General features: G+C 42.9%; 1 protein-coding gene across 6 annotated transcripts in view; it reads right to left on the minus strand.

Moving 5' to 3' along the window:
* The window catches only part of DAB1 (DAB adaptor protein 1), a 390549-nt gene that overhangs the window by 279828 nt on the left and 94107 nt on the right, over positions 1–16614 (minus strand). For 3 of the 6 annotated variants that reach the window (XM_033115308.1, XM_033115307.1, XM_033115306.1), the window contains exon 1: positions 4458–4536. The exons of the other annotated variants lie outside the window; for them this stretch is intronic. The gene's annotated coding sequence lies outside the window, so the exon portion shown is untranslated. Of the gene's footprint in view, positions 1–4457; positions 4537–16614 lie in introns of those variants that run through there. 6 annotated transcript variants of the gene reach the window in all.

Consider the following 16614-nt stretch of genomic DNA (forward strand, 5'->3'; position numbering starts at 1 on the left):
AGAGGAGGGTGCAGACGAGCAGAGAGTGTACCTGAAAGGCAAGCAGACACAGCTCGCCCAAGGTCCAATAAAGATGCTAACCATGGAAAGTATTCTGCCATTGCCCATTTTCTTCACACTCCCTAAGGAACTTCATGAAGACATGTCCCCTATCGTACAGGACATTAATTATGAACACGATACGGACTGTAATAATTCGGACAGTTCTGTCAGTCACAGAGGGACAGTCATGCCAGAGCATCACGGGAAAGGCATTCCCAGTGAACGCCCTTAGCAGATAACTCCAGACGCAGGGTGGAGTGGGACCACTGGAACGACTTTATCAGACTGCAGATGGGTGCACCGCACCCAGTCTTGAGCATAAAATCAGGGCTCTATGATGGCTCATCGCTCAGGCCTCGGCTGAGCAGCTGAGAGCCACATCTGCACTCGTCCAGACGGAGCCCTTGAAGCCTCGCCTCCTGACCACTCACCAGCCTGGCCTGACACCCGACACTACACACCCCAGCGCCGTAGGGACTCTTGCTGAACACTGGACTCTCTCTCTCTCGTCTTTCTTTCGTAAGACTGTTTCCCTGGCCTAATCCTATTGTTTACAAACCTGTGTGACCCCCTTGTGTGAAACTGCTCCACCAAGACTATTGGAGACTATCTTCTGGCTGGAGCCTTGGTAAACCGAGTCAGTAGGACTAGATCCATGGCTTTCTTCTAACAAAGTGTGACATTGTGGAAAGACACAAACGTGTGTGAGACTGTTGCTTTGTTAGCTACCTCCCATTCACGACACCTTGTGACAGAGTAAAAAACAGAAGGGAGAAATGAGGAAAGTAGAATTACATTTGTGAGAATCTCCTATGTGCCATCATGCTCCATGCTAAGCATTGTACATGCCTCATCTCATTAACCTGCACAAGCTGGGAAGGTAAATATTAGTATTCCATTTTGTGGTAGTGCAAACTGAAGCACAGAGCCCATTTCTAGGCTGGATCCAAATCTAGAACCCAAGAGCATCTGACTCCAAATATCACAAGGTTTCCATAAAACCATCTTGCTTTGCCTAAATTGTCATTTTTTAAATCTACCTAGTCTCGTCCCTTGATGCGTATGAAGGCCACCTGAGGGCACAGATGGTATATTTCTCTTGCATCTCCTTTTGTCCCTGTGCTAATGAGGATCACGAAAGTCCCCCACAAAACTAAATTAATAAAATCACAAAATCTTTGAAATCCCCACAATCCTATTTTTCCTGTTTAAAAATAACCTGTTTTTCCAAATATTCAGAAACTTCTTTTCCTTTTTTAAACAGATTTTTTTTTTTTCTTAACACACATCTCATATTGGGATTCACAACTCATCACTCCCACAAAAAATACCCGTAGGCTCCTTGTCTATTCAGGCAAGCACTTGGTAAATTTGGAAAACAGTTTAATTTCTGCCTGCCAAGTACAAGGATTCTGGGTAGCCTTCTCTTATACAAAGTTTCCAAAGAGATATTATGCTCGTTTCTTTAAGCATATCCAACAACAATTTTTTTCTTTAAATGGACTCTTTGGTTAAAGTCTTTATTGCTAATAATAAAAATAGTAAAATGATTAATGAGGCAACCATGGCAGCACTGTACTCGTATATTTGACATTATGTGAGTGTCATGTCACTGATGAGTATCTTTAGAAGCCCCCAAATGCCTTTCAGACATTTCATCATTAACCCCTTTTGGCTCCTCTGCAGGGGAGCAAGGGTGAGCTGGTGTGAGCTCCTGTGGAAGTTGAGGCCCGAGGCCCAAACAACTCCTTCCTCCATTGCACATTTACCTTCCCTTTTCATTTAATGGTAAGACAACAAGCCTTGTTAGAACACAGCAACAGTGAAAGAAAAGGGTCTTCAAGTTTTCTTAGGAGGATGCCCTCAGGTCTCCCCTTTGTCTACGCACTCCCTGTGACATTTCCTTTCTAAGGACTACAATGGTTTGCCAAGTACCTTCCTTTCGGCGCAGTCATTTCATCTTCCTGACAACGCAGTAAAGTAGTCTGCCATCCCTATTCTTCTATGGCTGGATAAGGAGGTGAGAAGGGCTATACGTTTTGCAGCTAGGAAGTACTGAAAATAGAACTGTAACCCAAGTCTTCTGGATTCCAAGGTCATTTTTCTTGTACCTTGTAAATAACTGATTCCTGGGGCTATATTATGCTTTCTCATAGATTTTCAACTCTAAGGTGAAAATCAATACCGTGGGGATGGGAGTGGGATGATAGTGAGAGGCAATAATCTGTTGCTGGTATGTTAGCCGGCAGCAGGCCCCCATCCCCCACCCCTTCTTCCCCATCTGCTGAATCTAGACTACACCCCCTTCTCTGTCTGCGTAATCTCTGTACCTCGGCACAGCCACCTGGGCCAAGGCCTGTGGAGCCACCGACCCCAGTAATGATGACTTTTCTCTCTCTGGAGGGAATTTCAGCCTTTGGTCATTTAAATTTACTGTCTAAATTAAGAGTATTCTTTAGGGATAAAAGATCAAGATAAAGATAACAGAATTAATACTAAATGGCTTCCAAGAGCAAATTGTAAATGAATTACTCCAGATTTTTAATTGGGTTTATCTATAAAAAGTGTGCCAGTCTTGATTAGGTCCCCATTAACTGGAGGTTTTCAGAAAGCAGCCAGCTAGTCCTGCAAAGAGTCATTCACTTGACATTTGTGATTCTCTAGGTATTAGCAGCTAATATCCAGCCAAGGAGGAAGGGATATATGATCAGAAGCAGCATGAAAAGATCTCTTCCCTCAGAAATTCCAGGGGGACTCACCTAGGAAAAATCACAGAGTTTTAAAAATGGGATATCAAATACTCCTTTGAAAAATTTCATGAAAGCTACGTATATAGCGCTTCCCCAAGCTCAAGTCAAAAACTTAAGATGTCAGGTAGGGATTAAAAAAATAAATCAATCAATCAAAAGTGGAAGGTAAAACAAATATATTTGAAAAGCTGTCAATTTTAAAACTGTCCGTACAATGTGCAATGACTTTTCATCTCTTAACTTTCATCCCATCATTTTGTTGGCACATTGCCACACAATCACAATAACAAGTTGCTTCTAATAACAATAGGATTTTACAGCTAAAAAGTACTTTTACATCTGTGTGACTAAATAAAATTCTCTTAATACCCCTGGAGAAACACAGAATAGAAATGTTGATCCTCATTTTAAAGATGGAGAAACCAGATCTTTGAAAAGGAAGGTGATTACTCAGAGTTCCACGATTAAGAAGTGGCAGCAGTCACTAGGCTTTAGACTTTCAAGTCTTTAGACTTTCAGCCTAGAGTTTTAAAGCTAGAAAGGCTCTTGCATACCATCTAGACCAATCATCTAAAGTCTTCATTCTGCACAGAAAGAAACGTGTCTTAGAGAGATTGAATGGCTTGCCCAAGTCACCCAATTAGTAAAGCACATGGAACAGCCAGGTCACCTGAATGCTAGTCAATTTCTGACACCCCTGAGACAGGTTAGTTAGCATAATTGCTAGGTAGATAGGGGGGTCCCTGGTGGAATAAAGAAAAGACAGCCATATCCTAAAACTTCAGGTTTTGAAATCACTCCTTCGCTCCAGGACATAATGTAATAAGGCCTGGAGGTTAATCATAAAATTCCTTTTGGCCTGACAAATGGAGCAGATCTGATAGATAAGAGTGGGTTACTTTGCTGATTCCTTTAAGATGGGCAAGCAGATCAAACCTGGTACACGAATGTCATTAGAAGGTACCAGTTCCCTTCTTCAAACAGCTCCCCTTCCCCAAACCGGCAAGGGAAGGTATAAAACAGCTTTTGCCTCAATCACGGGCACCCCCATTTGGGACCCCCTCCTGCTCCGGAGCTGCAACCTCTTCTCCTGCTTCTAATAAACTATCCTCTTTTTAAAACTTTTTGCCTCTCCCTGGTCTGTGTTTCCATTCTTCGGCTTCAAAAGACACGATCCCGGCCTGCACTGAGAAACTGCCGGCAGATCCAACATCACCTACGTCACCACTATGGTCCAACGTGTGCTCCATTCATAACGTCATAGCAAGCACTTCCCCATGAGTTCATATTATTAGACAATTTCTAACATCATGCTCGTTTATAGGATTCTGGTTCCAAAAACAAGTGATTTCTGCACCATTTCAAAAAGTATAAAAGAGACCTTTACAAAAATGAAAGAACAATAAGACTTTTGCCCACACTGTAGAAAGACCGCTCTATTCAGAACAAACTTTACCAAAACTCAGCTTCACAGAGTGACATTCTAGAAAGCATGTCTGTAGAACTTCAGGCACAAGTGAGAAAGAGCTCAGAGGCCGTCTCCTACCCAGAGGGGAAATCCTTCAGCACGCTAAAAACAAACAACCCCCAACAACTTCAGCAAATTGATTTCTAATAAAGAACTCAACTCAGAGACTAAAAAAATTACATTAAATGTTACATTACCTCCGTGATCATGTTGCAAAGCACAGCTCCCAAAGAGACAGCTGTCCTGGCCCTTGCGGGTGCTCAGGGCCATTCCACAAAGAAGAAAGGACAAAGTACACAGCCTGGATCACAATTAGGGAGTATCAGTGATTGCCAGAGAAAGAGTTTGACGAGGTGCAATCACACGGGGAGAAGCAGTTAAGTGTCCTGTCCTGAACACCATCAGGGCAAGGGAAATCCAAACACAGGCCCCATCCACTTCAAACACATTTCTTTCTTTCTTTTTAAGTAGCGAAAAAGCAGTTTATTAGAAGAAAAAGTACACTTCAAAGAAATAGCAGACCTGAGCAGTAGAGAATGGCTCAAGGGCCTTCTTAGGAGAGAAAGGACACCCCAAAGAGTTTGAAGTGGCCCTGAGCAAAGGCGAGGCTCAAGAAGCCCAAACACATTTCTTCACTCCTTCAATCAGCACACAGTTTAATTTATTGACTACAGGCTGTTTGCCACGCGTGGTTCCGTTCTGGAGATGCAGCCTATGTCCTAGTAGAGGGAGGCAGACAGTAACAAATTAATAAGTCAAGTGTACAGTATGTCAGATGTTGGGAAGAGCGACGAAGAAAAATAAGGATGGAGAGGGGATTCAGAGGTACTGGAAAGGGACATATGTTTAATCTAAGTAGTCAGGGAAGGCCTCACTGAGATGACAGGGGAGCAGAACTTTTAGAAAGGTCAAGGTGCATGCCATGTAGATCGGTATGTAGAAGAAGAACATTCAGGCAGAGGCAACAGCAAGCCCCAAATCCCTCAGTCAGAAATGAGCATTTTCCAAGAGCAATGAGGAAGCTGGTGTGGGACAGAGGTGAGAGGGAGAAAGAAATGAAGGGTGAGGCCGAGGGGAGGCCAGAGCCAGGCCCTTGGGGCAGAGAGAACAGCAGTGTCTTTACTCTGAAGGAAACTATAGTCTAGTAATAAGTAACTAGCCAGGAGACTTGGTTTTTCAAAGCTGGCTTCCCCATTCACTAGCCAGGCAACCCTGGGAAAGGAAAAATTCTGTGAGACTGTTTCCTCATTGGTAAAATAAGAACAATAATAATCTCATCTCATCTATCTACTAATCCTGCTCCTACATCGTTCCTTACGATGACTTCAAAATGCTAGACTCCTCTATGTCCTCTCTCTACCTCCACAGAAAAACTACGTGGGTTTAATAGTTTCATCTCCGTGTCACAAATAAGAAACTTAGACACAGAGAGTTAAGTTTTTGCTCACGAAAACCTAGGTAGTGCCAGAACTAGAATTTGCACACAGTCTTTGTGACTCCAAAAGTCGTCGCACTGAGTTGCTTGCGGGATGGCTCCCGGAAAAAATGGTGGCTGGAAGTTACATGCAGCATGAAAAGAGCAACACGGCCTCGTGGTGGCCGCGGCTGTCCTAGCGACACAGTGCGTTACATGGGACAGTGGGAAAAAAGTTCTCTCTACCTTCTTGGAGCTGGGCAGTCCCACGTGGGGACACCCCCAACTAAGGGTGGCAAGATTAAACTTATCTGGCTTCTCTTGGTAAGTCTGGGTTCCTAAAGACTAATCAAGTTGGGAAACTGAGGCAGCCATCTAGATCATAAAATCCCCCAGATTAAGAAAGTCAAGCTTTGAGAGGGAGGGAGGAAGGGGGCAGGGAGAGAGAAAGAGAGAGCGAGAGATCAAAGTCTCTGTAGCTGTCTTAGAATGACCGAGGCTATTCCTTCTCAAAAGAAAGGCTTCCTGCTTCCAGCCCATCAAAAGGGGAGGAGGAAAGTTACTTATGCTGATTAGCAGATGTTTACGGCACTGGACCTTGCTCCCAATAAATCAAGATTCAGTTTAACTTGTCAGGAGAAGTTAACGTTTTTCTGGTTGCTTTTCTCTCTGGAATGTCCTACACCTTTTATTTCCATCAGAATCTATATCCAAGCAAAGGTCACCAGTTTACACCTCAACTCAAGCCTACTGAACTTGATACTGACTAGGTAGTGTACTGACTCTATGTACCAATCTATTGTCCCCATTGATTGAAACAATGACAACAAATAGTGTGATGATGATGATAAAAGTTAACAGAGACCATGAGGTGAGAGGTCAGTCTTAAGCTAATTCCTGGCTCTATAATTCACTGTTTCTAAACTTCAGTCTAAATTCCTCATGTCTGAAATGGGAATACTGATATTTATCTTCAATATTATTATGGGGAAAAAGTATGTAAACTTCCTTGCTCCAGAGCAGTGCCTCAGTAACCCAGAGCTGTTATTCATTAAAATAAAGATGAGTGAGATTTACAGGGCACTTTTCCATCCATCATCTCATTTGATCCCTGTAACAAATCCCCAGCTCTTAACTTAGGGTCTTTCACACAGTGGTCGCTCAAAAGATAGAGTCTAGAGCTAGGATAGTTTACAAACAGTAATCTAAGCATCAGTGGGGAAACTGATTACAGGCTCAAAGGGAAACATATTACAATTTTACCTAAGCACATGGCCCTCTATAATCTTTTGGAACCTCTTCTTGATGATAAACTGAGCCCCAAACAGCACGACATCACAAGCTATAAATGTCATGGGGAACATCACCCAGGATGGACAGAGGAACCCAGGATGCAATCTAGTTGTTGTGAGACCCAGAAGCATCCAAAGGCTTCAGTCAAAGTATTTATGACACTGGACTCTTGCTCAGGGAAATGAAGCCCAAACTTTCCAAAGGTTCTAATTTGCAGAAGAGGCAGGTGGGCAGAGAGGGCTGTGTGCAAACTCCAACCCTACTGCTTTCCACCTATCTCCACTTGCTCTTTACGCAACGGTCCCCGGAGGCCAGTTCCATGCTCCGTGTCACTGGCCAGGGGCACTCCTGCAGGGCTGCACTGTCCACTTTAACAGGGCAGGGACAACAGAGTCTGACTCTCCAAGGTACCCGCTCGTAGGAGGACCCGGGGTGGGTCTGTGCGTTTGCTCAGAAATCCTGGGAGGACGCCCTCTGAAAAGAAGGTTCTGTGCCTTTTTGTGTCATTTTCCTGGAGCAGATGGGGTGCTAAAATTATGGATGCAGTGCCCCAGTTTTCAGGCATCTGCTGTTTCTGTGGAAAGAATGCCTAGGCTAAAAGTTAGAGGGTGTGGGGTGAAGCCAATTAAGAACGAGACATCAAGGTAGGGGAGGGGAGGATGGCAGGTGTGGGACTGTTTGTGGGTGCTCATGTCCCCTGCCTGGCTCGGAGCACGCTGCAAGCTCTGAGCACGCTCGTCGTGGTCCCCACATAGTGAGTTTCAGGAGCGCCAAGCCCTTCTTCCTCCGTAGCCTCTTCATCCACAAAAAATATTTTAAAATGATATTCTATGACTGTGCTGGCTTGAAGCCAAACATACTCTCTGACCCTAAAAGTTCATTTCCTTCTGATTTTAAATGAAATTAAAACATGTTTGGTGGGGTCCTAAGAGTGCCGTGGGGCAATGGCATCATGCGGCCGTGCTGATGGCAAAGCTGGGCCCAGTTTCTTAAACCAAAAAACGGAATTAATGGCACCTACCTGTCCACAGGTTGTGAGCGTTAGTGATTTAATGTGTACTTCGCCTAGCACCATGACTGGTATCCAGGACATGTTCAATGGCTCTTAATATTACATTGTCGTTACTACTCAGAAAATGTAACATAGCCATTCTTCAAAGAAGACAAGCTTGTGAGCCTCTCGGAAGGGGAGGCGTGGGTTTGTTCCCTGGGTGATTTCCTCATGTATCAACGCCTCAAACATCGCCCAAGACCTGTGAGAACATGGCCATCGCTCAATGGCTGCACATACTGAATAGTGACAACGAGCTTAAAAGGAAACATTTTCCCATCAAAGAGAAACGTTACCAAACTGTCTTTATTTGCTATTAATTTTTTAAAAATATCCGAGCACTGAAATCAATGCCCCAGGCTCTGGAGGCTGCACTTGAAGCTGGGCATGGCATTCGGGGAAGAACACAGAACTCGGGGCCTCACGTGTGACAGCAGGTCTGACTCCACCGCCATCAGAGACTTGACAGGTCCTTCACACGCCAAGCCCCACTTCCCTTTTCTACAGAGGGGACACCAACCCTACCTCCGTCAGGTACGTTGTGAGGCGAGGCTCATAGGATTTAATGCAGGTTCACTAAGCAATTTACCAGGGGTTCTCACAGAACTCTTCATTCCTTAAGGAAGCTCTTTAAAATTAAGTAAGGGATAGACAGCTGGAAGGAAGGACAGATTGAAGGGAGGGAGGGAGGACTCCATGGTTAAATAGTTCTGAGAATACTTCATAATATAATGGTCCCTGATCCCTTGAAAAATCATAATGAGTATTAGTATATTAAAAACTTTGAAAGATCCTTTGTTAAAGAAACCTGCTTTAACTTTATAACTAGAAAATCCATAATTTGTTTAAACAATATTTTTCCTGGCATAACTCTAAATATCCTATTTGATCCAGGACGGGCCTGCCACCCTGTCCTTTCTGTGTTTTTCTGCTTCAGGGTCTTGGCAGTTGTTCCTTCTCATCTTACAAGTCTTCCCCTCAAACACCTCTTCTTTAAAGTAGCCTACTCAGGTTGCCCAAGCTGTGGGCAACCCTCCGCATGTCCCTCCTACCAGTTCCCCTGTATCATTTCAACCTCTATTTATTTTACAGTAGTTATTTCATCAAAAATCTATCAAGAATGTGTTTGTTCATTGTGTAATCCCTGGAGGGCAGGCAGTTTTCCTGACGTGTTCGTCCGTATAGTCACTGCAATAACACTGTCTGAGAGTACACTTCAATAATTACTGGATGGATGGATGGATGGATGGATGGATGGATGGATGGATGGACAGATGGACGGACAGAAGGATGGGTGAATGGAAGGAATACAACTACCATATGATCTTTAGGAAAAACCTTTAGCCTTCTGGGTCTTAGTTTTCCAATCTATGTTGGAGGACTTAATAATTAAAGCTCCTCCCGGTGTTTTTATTGTAAATACATCAGCTATAAGGACACCATTTATTATTTACTGTGCAGTACACAACCTTTCCTAGTGTTACTTTGTTTAACTAATGTTTAAAACAACTTTATGAGAGAAGTTTACTATCCCAATTTAAAAATGAAAAACACTGTAGACAAATCTTGAATTCCCTACTGGTAAGTGGTGGGGCCTGTTGTCCAAGCCTACTGCCTAATCGTGTAAGCCACTTCTGTTTCTACCACATTATACATCGATAAGCAAGAAGGAAAGAGTGGCTCTCGCTATTGAAAAAGAAATATGACTATGAAAGAAACAGGACTGAGGGAACAGGTGAGGCATTTTGCACATAATTCAATACATTGTGTATTAGTCTATGCTTGGAAAACAAGAAGTATTTTCTCGAGTCAGTGGATTTTAAAAGAGCCTAACTTTAGATCTATACAAATGTCTTCTATTTTTTAATAAAATCTTCTGCATTTTATTCACAGCTCTTGTTCTAAATCATCTCTATCCTTGACAATCAGGCGCTATCCACCTTCCCCGTCATGTGAAGAGTTTATTTTCTCTTGGAGAGCAATTACCAGCAAATGCCAGGCCACAGAAGGTGTTTCTCCAGCAGCAGCATCTGTCTCCTTGGCAGGCTCCTCAGGCAATTTTGTTGGCAGAGTTAGAATGGCCAGGGGGTCAGTCAGAGCTCAGCTACGCACAAGCTCTCAGGTGGCCTACCAGCCTCTGCCTGAATATCTCGAAAAGAAGAAACAGGCTGACACCCACCTCAAAAGTTAAAGATCAGTGAAAGTCAACGTTAACTTAATCAGAATCATTTGGGCCAGTCCGGTTTTCTATTGGAAACCAAGAAATTCCCATGACCCTCTTTGCTAAACAAAACGGCAGTAACAACAACCTGGAGAAGAGTATAAGGCACTCAGATTTTGAGGAAATAGGCAAATATATGCTCTGGTAGGCAGCCTCTGAAACAGGTCTCAGAGATCCCTGCCTCCCTGCCTCATGGTATTCACGGCTTTGGTAATCTCCTCCCCCTAAAGTAAGCTGGGCCTACTGGCTCATTTCTAATACTTAGAATACGGCACAAAAGATGAGATGTCACTTTAAAAAATTAGGTTATAGAAAGACTCTGGCTTCCTTCTTGCTGGCCATCTCTTGTCCCCTGGTCTGCTGGGTCTGATGGAAGCCAGCCGCCACCTTTGTAAGCTTCCCTATGGGAAGCTCCACATGGCAAGGAATTGAGGGGAGACCTCTGGCCACCAGCCTGTGAGGAACAAGGGCCTGCTAACCGCTATGAGAGTAAGCTTGGAAACAGAGCCATCCCAAGCCTTGAGATGAATGCAGTATGCCTGACCAACACCGGGATCACAACCGGTGAGACATCCTGGGCAAGAGCACCCAGCTAAGGCAACCCACTCAGGCTGTGGATGAACAAATGTCTGTAGCTTTAAGATGTGTAGTTTTAGGGTACTTTGTTATGCAGCAGCAGTCAACTAATAGGTGTTCTTAAAACAGAAAATAACATATATTTGTAAATCATGTCAATCAAGTACATCAAGTACAATCAAGTAAATCAAGTACAATTATCTCTTTCAAGTCTGCTCACATGTCACCTCCATGGGCCTATCCTAATCACCCTCCTGGAAATTACAACTCACTGCTACTCCCATTCCCGTATCACCCTACATATTGCATCAGCGTTTCATATTCCTGCGATTCTTAAACATTATCTTTGAACACATGCTTTACTCAAAACATGGTCTTTGGACCATCAGCATCAACATAATATTGGAACTTGGTAGACATGCAATTCTTAGGGACCATTCCAGACCTACTGAGTGAAAATCTGCATGATAGAAAGATCTCAAGGCATTTGAGGGGTACATCGATATGTACAAAAGACTTTTAACATTCTAAAACATATCTATGAATGTTTTCTTCTGTCTCCTATCCTCCCTCGAAAGCCCAATGAAAAGTGAGATATGGAAGTCACTGTTAATCCTGAATTCCACCATTTGAAAGGACCTGGTCTGCTCTTGTAAAACTGAACACAGAAGAATTAGACACCCAGAGGGACTACTCTTATGAAAATTTTACAGTTAATGTCACTTTGATCTAAGCTCATTTGACCTACCTTTCTGTCTCTTGAAGTCAGGTGTATTTCCCAAATAACAAATCAGAGCCATGAACGAGTTCTACACATTACCTCTCACTTTGTCACTAGTGAGGGGCTGACTGAAATCTCTCTCCCAGCTGCAGCTCAAAACTCCCAGGGAAGACTTTGATTGGTCTTAACACATCATTTGCATACTTCTAGAATAGTCAATTGTGTCTATAGGACTGGAGCTGAATGCTAGCTCTGATCCAACTGTACAATTGAAGGTATTAAAGAAACAGTCTCTCCAGAAGAAGAAAATGGAATGTTTTTTTCTGAAGAAGGGGAGGAAAGTGCTGAGTAAATAAAATGTCAGATGCTCATTGCATTTTATAACTTTATGCCATTTAGGTGCTGTTCCTGCACCTGAAACCCTCTACATAAATGACCTGATACCTCCATTACTCTACTACCTCCATAATCCTGGGAGTTTCCTAGTCTTCCAGAATCAGTTCAATAGTTATCTCCTCTGTGAGGTGCTCTCTAACTCCTAGGGTACCATGTTTCCCCCAAAATAAGACTGGGTCTTATATTAATTTTTGCTCCAAAAGACGCATTAGGGCGTATTTTTAGGGGATGTCTTATTTTTTCATGTACAACAATTTACATTTATTCAAATACAATCATGTCATCTTCTTCTGGAACATCGTCATAACGTCATAACGTACTAAACACGTCCATCTGGCTGACAATCTTAACTGGGGCTTATTTTCGGGGTAGGTCTTATTTTTGGAGAAACATGGTAAATACAGAAATGCTTTCTTCACTCATCTTAACTATATTCTTCCACTCTCTATTAGAGAAAATCATTATGATAGCAATTTAGGGCATTTTGACTCAGTATGATAAATGTGCTATTAAACGTTCAACCTTTTATTTACTAATTAATATGCAAAAAATATGAATGTTCATAGAGTTCCTGAGCCTTGGGATTGAGGGTTGGGGAGATGAAGCAGGACTTGTTACACAGAGTTTTCAAATTTTGCATGTTTATTTTGACATGATTACATCATCACATTTCTATGGATTCTCTGCCTACCCTCTAGGGTAGCACAAGTTGCCAAGACCATGTATAAAAATAGTCTCTTCCATCAACAACAGACACACAGACGCCATGTCCACCTGCTCTGCTTTTGTCCCCCATTTCCCAGCCCATGGCCCCTAACGACTGCAGGTTAAAGTCCTACATGTCATTAGCACAGGCGATCCCCACCTGTCTCTCCATCTGGGAAACTCTCAGGGGTAATGACAGTTCTTATTGAATCACCTTGTGTTTTTAGAAGTGTTGCAAGGCCCCGGGGCTGCTGCTAATCACTAGACCTGTTACTAGTGTGTGTGCAGTACTCCTTCCCCAGGAACAGCTTGTTTGGAGAGTGGGGGGAGAGCTACGAGATGGGCATCTTCATCCTGGCAGAGCGCACAGTCCGGCTTCCAAGAGCTAGTATCAGCAGCTGAGGATTGGGGGAGGGGAGCTGTGGGTCAGAATCAGCAGCTGCGAACAAAAGCAATTGGCTGACTCCTCTGTGACAGTTTTTCTACTCACATATTTGGAATCCAGGCACTTCCTCTATATTACGCGTGATGGACGACACCTGCTTAGGGTAAGGCATCTGGAAGGTGTTTAGGGCCCGCCCTGATTCTTCCGCTCCTTTCTCTGGATGCTGTCTGCTTCTTACCAAACAACTGTCCCCCTAACCCCTCCCCCCCAAATTCAAATACTTTGTGTGACCTCTCGGTGGGTGGCCCATAATCTCTCACATTTTCATTAGTGCATTGATGTTAGGAAGCTTTTTCACCTACACTGCTCTTCTCCTTGCCCATTTCCCCTAGAGCTGCTGAAAAAGCCAGATACTTGCTTTCTTGGCTTCCCTTCTGGCTGGAAGTGGCACTATGATTCAGTTCAGGCAAATAAAGAATAAGTGGGAGATGCGAGGTGTCTTGCTTTGTGGGAGTTCCTTCTGGGGAACTGTTGTTTTTTGATTTTTTTTTTTAACCTCTAATAAAAGACAGGAGACAAATAAGGAAAGCTCTATCATATCATCCTAGCTGTCTTGGCTTCTGTTTTCAGCGAAGTTACATGAAGATGCGTTACTTGTTTCTATGGCAGCTATCCTGGGACCATGAAACACTCAGTCAACTTGAGCCCTAAATAACGTCTTTGAACTACCGCACTGATCTTGGGACCACCCCCTCTGCCCCTTTGTTATATGAGATAAAATGACCTCATTCCTGAAGTCACTGTTAGCTAGGTGTTCAGTTCTTTCTTCCTAACAGTTTTATGTTCCACTTCGAGATTCTATGCTAATACTTCTTAAACTTTGTAAGGTCACAGCTCAATTAATGAAAACATAGATTTTTCTCCATGTAAGCATAGTCTTGCCTACAATTTCAGGAGCATCACTGACTCTCTGCAAGCCCACCCAGGGGCATCCCCCCACCCATCAATCTCCTGCTCATTGAGAAATCTATGCATTATATACACACAATGGTTATATACACACAATGGGACTGTACAACGGACACTGATACATACACTAAAGATCCCAAGGCATTTTAAGTTCTTTTGTCTTATAGGACATGTCTATCATCTCTACATGTTGAACCCTTACTATACTGCAGATCCTTAAACACCATTCTAAACCCTCTATATGTGTAATCTCATTTGATCTCTAAACCTATGAGGTAGGCATTACTATTAGCTCCAGTTTATACAAAAGAAATTGTGGCTTAGAGTGATGAAGTAAATTACCCCAGAGCTAGTAAACAATGAACTTAAAATTTAAACCCAAGCAGTATGACTTCACAGTCCTTTCAATCTCCACTTAATGCTGCCTCAGTTCTATAAAGTAGACGATGTATTATAGTGAGGAAGTGGATTAAAAGAGTTTAGAAACTGCATCAAAATAGATTGACATATTAAGCTAAAATGTTTGATTAACGAAAGGTATCAGTTGTATGTTTTCATTTTTTTTTAAATGTAAGTTGAATTCTTATAATGTGGCTCCATCTGAATAAAGTAACAAGTGAGTGTCCTAAGTAAACTATTCAATTTGTGGTACTTTAGGGTTCACTTAGATTTAATAACTAATCTGAATATAAACGCCAAGTGCTTACCACGTGTCAGCTATTGTTTAAGCATTTTGTTTTGCATTATTTCACTTTGGCTTAAAGATAAACTTATGGGGTAGGTAGGGTTGGCATACCCATTTTACAGATACTGAAACTAAGGCACACAAAGGTAATTTGTGGAAGGACACATAGCTAGGGAGTGACATTGTCCAGATATCAACCCCGGCAGAAGTTTTACCTTGAGCCACTATATTATATTGACTCCAATTTTAGCACTTGACTTGTATAGTCTCGATCTAGAATCTGAAAATTGATAGAAGCATTCATATTTTACTGATGTTAAATATCAACCTTCCAATGTGCAGTAACAGTCCACTTCTTCCTCTTGGAAAGCAGGACTTAGCTATTCTCATGGCTGTGGGAATCCCACAGCACACATGGAGGAGTCAGCCCACACTGACTTCTTCTCTCCGCAGTCACTGCCTTGGGGATCTTATCAACCCAAGAGCATCAACCTCATTTCTTGGTAGAACATGCTCAAGTCTACATCCGCCATCCTGACCACTCTCTCCACTCCCAAGCCTTCATGGCCAGCTCTCCATAGGATCTTTACCACACAGAAGCCTAAAACTCACTTCATGTCCAGTATCTGAGTACACTTTACATCATAGGATCTTAGAGATGGAAGGGACCATAAAAGGCAGGTAGTCTAGTTAAAAGATTATGGGTTTTGAAGTCAGAAAGCCCAGGGTTCAAATCCTAGCTCTGGATCCACTTCTTCTCTAAAATGGGAGTAATAACTCTCATTTTTCTTAGAGCTATAGAAGGATTAAAGATAATAATGGATAGAAACTTGCCCAGGAGTACCTGGCATTACATATGCACTCAGTAGATAGCACTCACGTTTACTACTATTATTGTCAACAAAATGTTTTTCATCCACCAAATGCATAAATCTTTCCACAATACCCACAACAGATGGCCATCCAGGCTCTGCTAGAACATTTCCAAAGATAGAGAGAGGTTGTTCACTCACACCATCTCACCAGGCAGCCGGTTCTATTATTGGACAGCTCTCACTGGCACAAAGTCTTTCCTACGTGGAGCCAAAATCTGCCTCCATGAATTCCTTTGGCCCTAGCTATGTCCTGTGGAGCAGCACAGCACAATTCTGCTCTTTTCTCACACAACATTTAGTCCTTCTGAAAAAAGCGATCACGTCCTCGCCACATTTTCTCTTCTCCAGCCATTCATTCCCCTACACCCGTTCCCATGACATTACCCACAATGCTCAGTACGTCCTCAAAGCATGGTACCCAGAGGTACCAGTACAAAGCATGGTCCAATACTGTGCACGAGTGAACAGTGCACTTCCACTAATGCATTCAAAAATTGTACTGTGATTTTCTTAGTGGACAGAGATCACGGTTGCATCATCCAGGGCTTGAAGTGAACAAAACCTGCAAGTCTGCCCTCCCTCTATTAAAAGAGTGCATGTTAAGTTTTCCCTACCTCATCCTATACCCATGAAATATGGACACCGACAGCTTGACGTATCCTATAGACTCTAATGTTGGCCGACTGAGAATGTAACGTTTTGAAACATTTTCCTGCCATCTACTTTAATAATCATGCTTGGATTCTTCATCCCGGCTCCTGGTAGTATGTCTCAGTAAGTTTGCTCCAATGTCCTCAAGTTCAGTACTAAAGGCCTCCACTCAGGTTCATTTCCATTTGCTTTACGAAATGATTATTTAGTGAGAGATATTATAGCAGAGTCTCAGGATGTATAAGGGAGTCCCCACCCTTAAGAGGCCGGAGAGACAGGCACATAAACGAACATGACAATACTGTCTGGTAAGCGTAACGACTGATAGGGGATAGCAGTTGAGAATCACTAGCCCAGAGGTGGCTCACCCATGTGGCAGCAGATTAGCATCACCTTGAATGCTTTTAAGTGG

This window comes from Rhinolophus ferrumequinum, chromosome 9, assembly GCF_004115265.2.
Source record: "Rhinolophus ferrumequinum isolate MPI-CBG mRhiFer1 chromosome 9, mRhiFer1_v1.p, whole genome shotgun sequence".
In the NCBI taxonomy this organism is placed as follows: Eukaryota; Metazoa; Chordata; class Mammalia; order Chiroptera; family Rhinolophidae; genus Rhinolophus; species Rhinolophus ferrumequinum.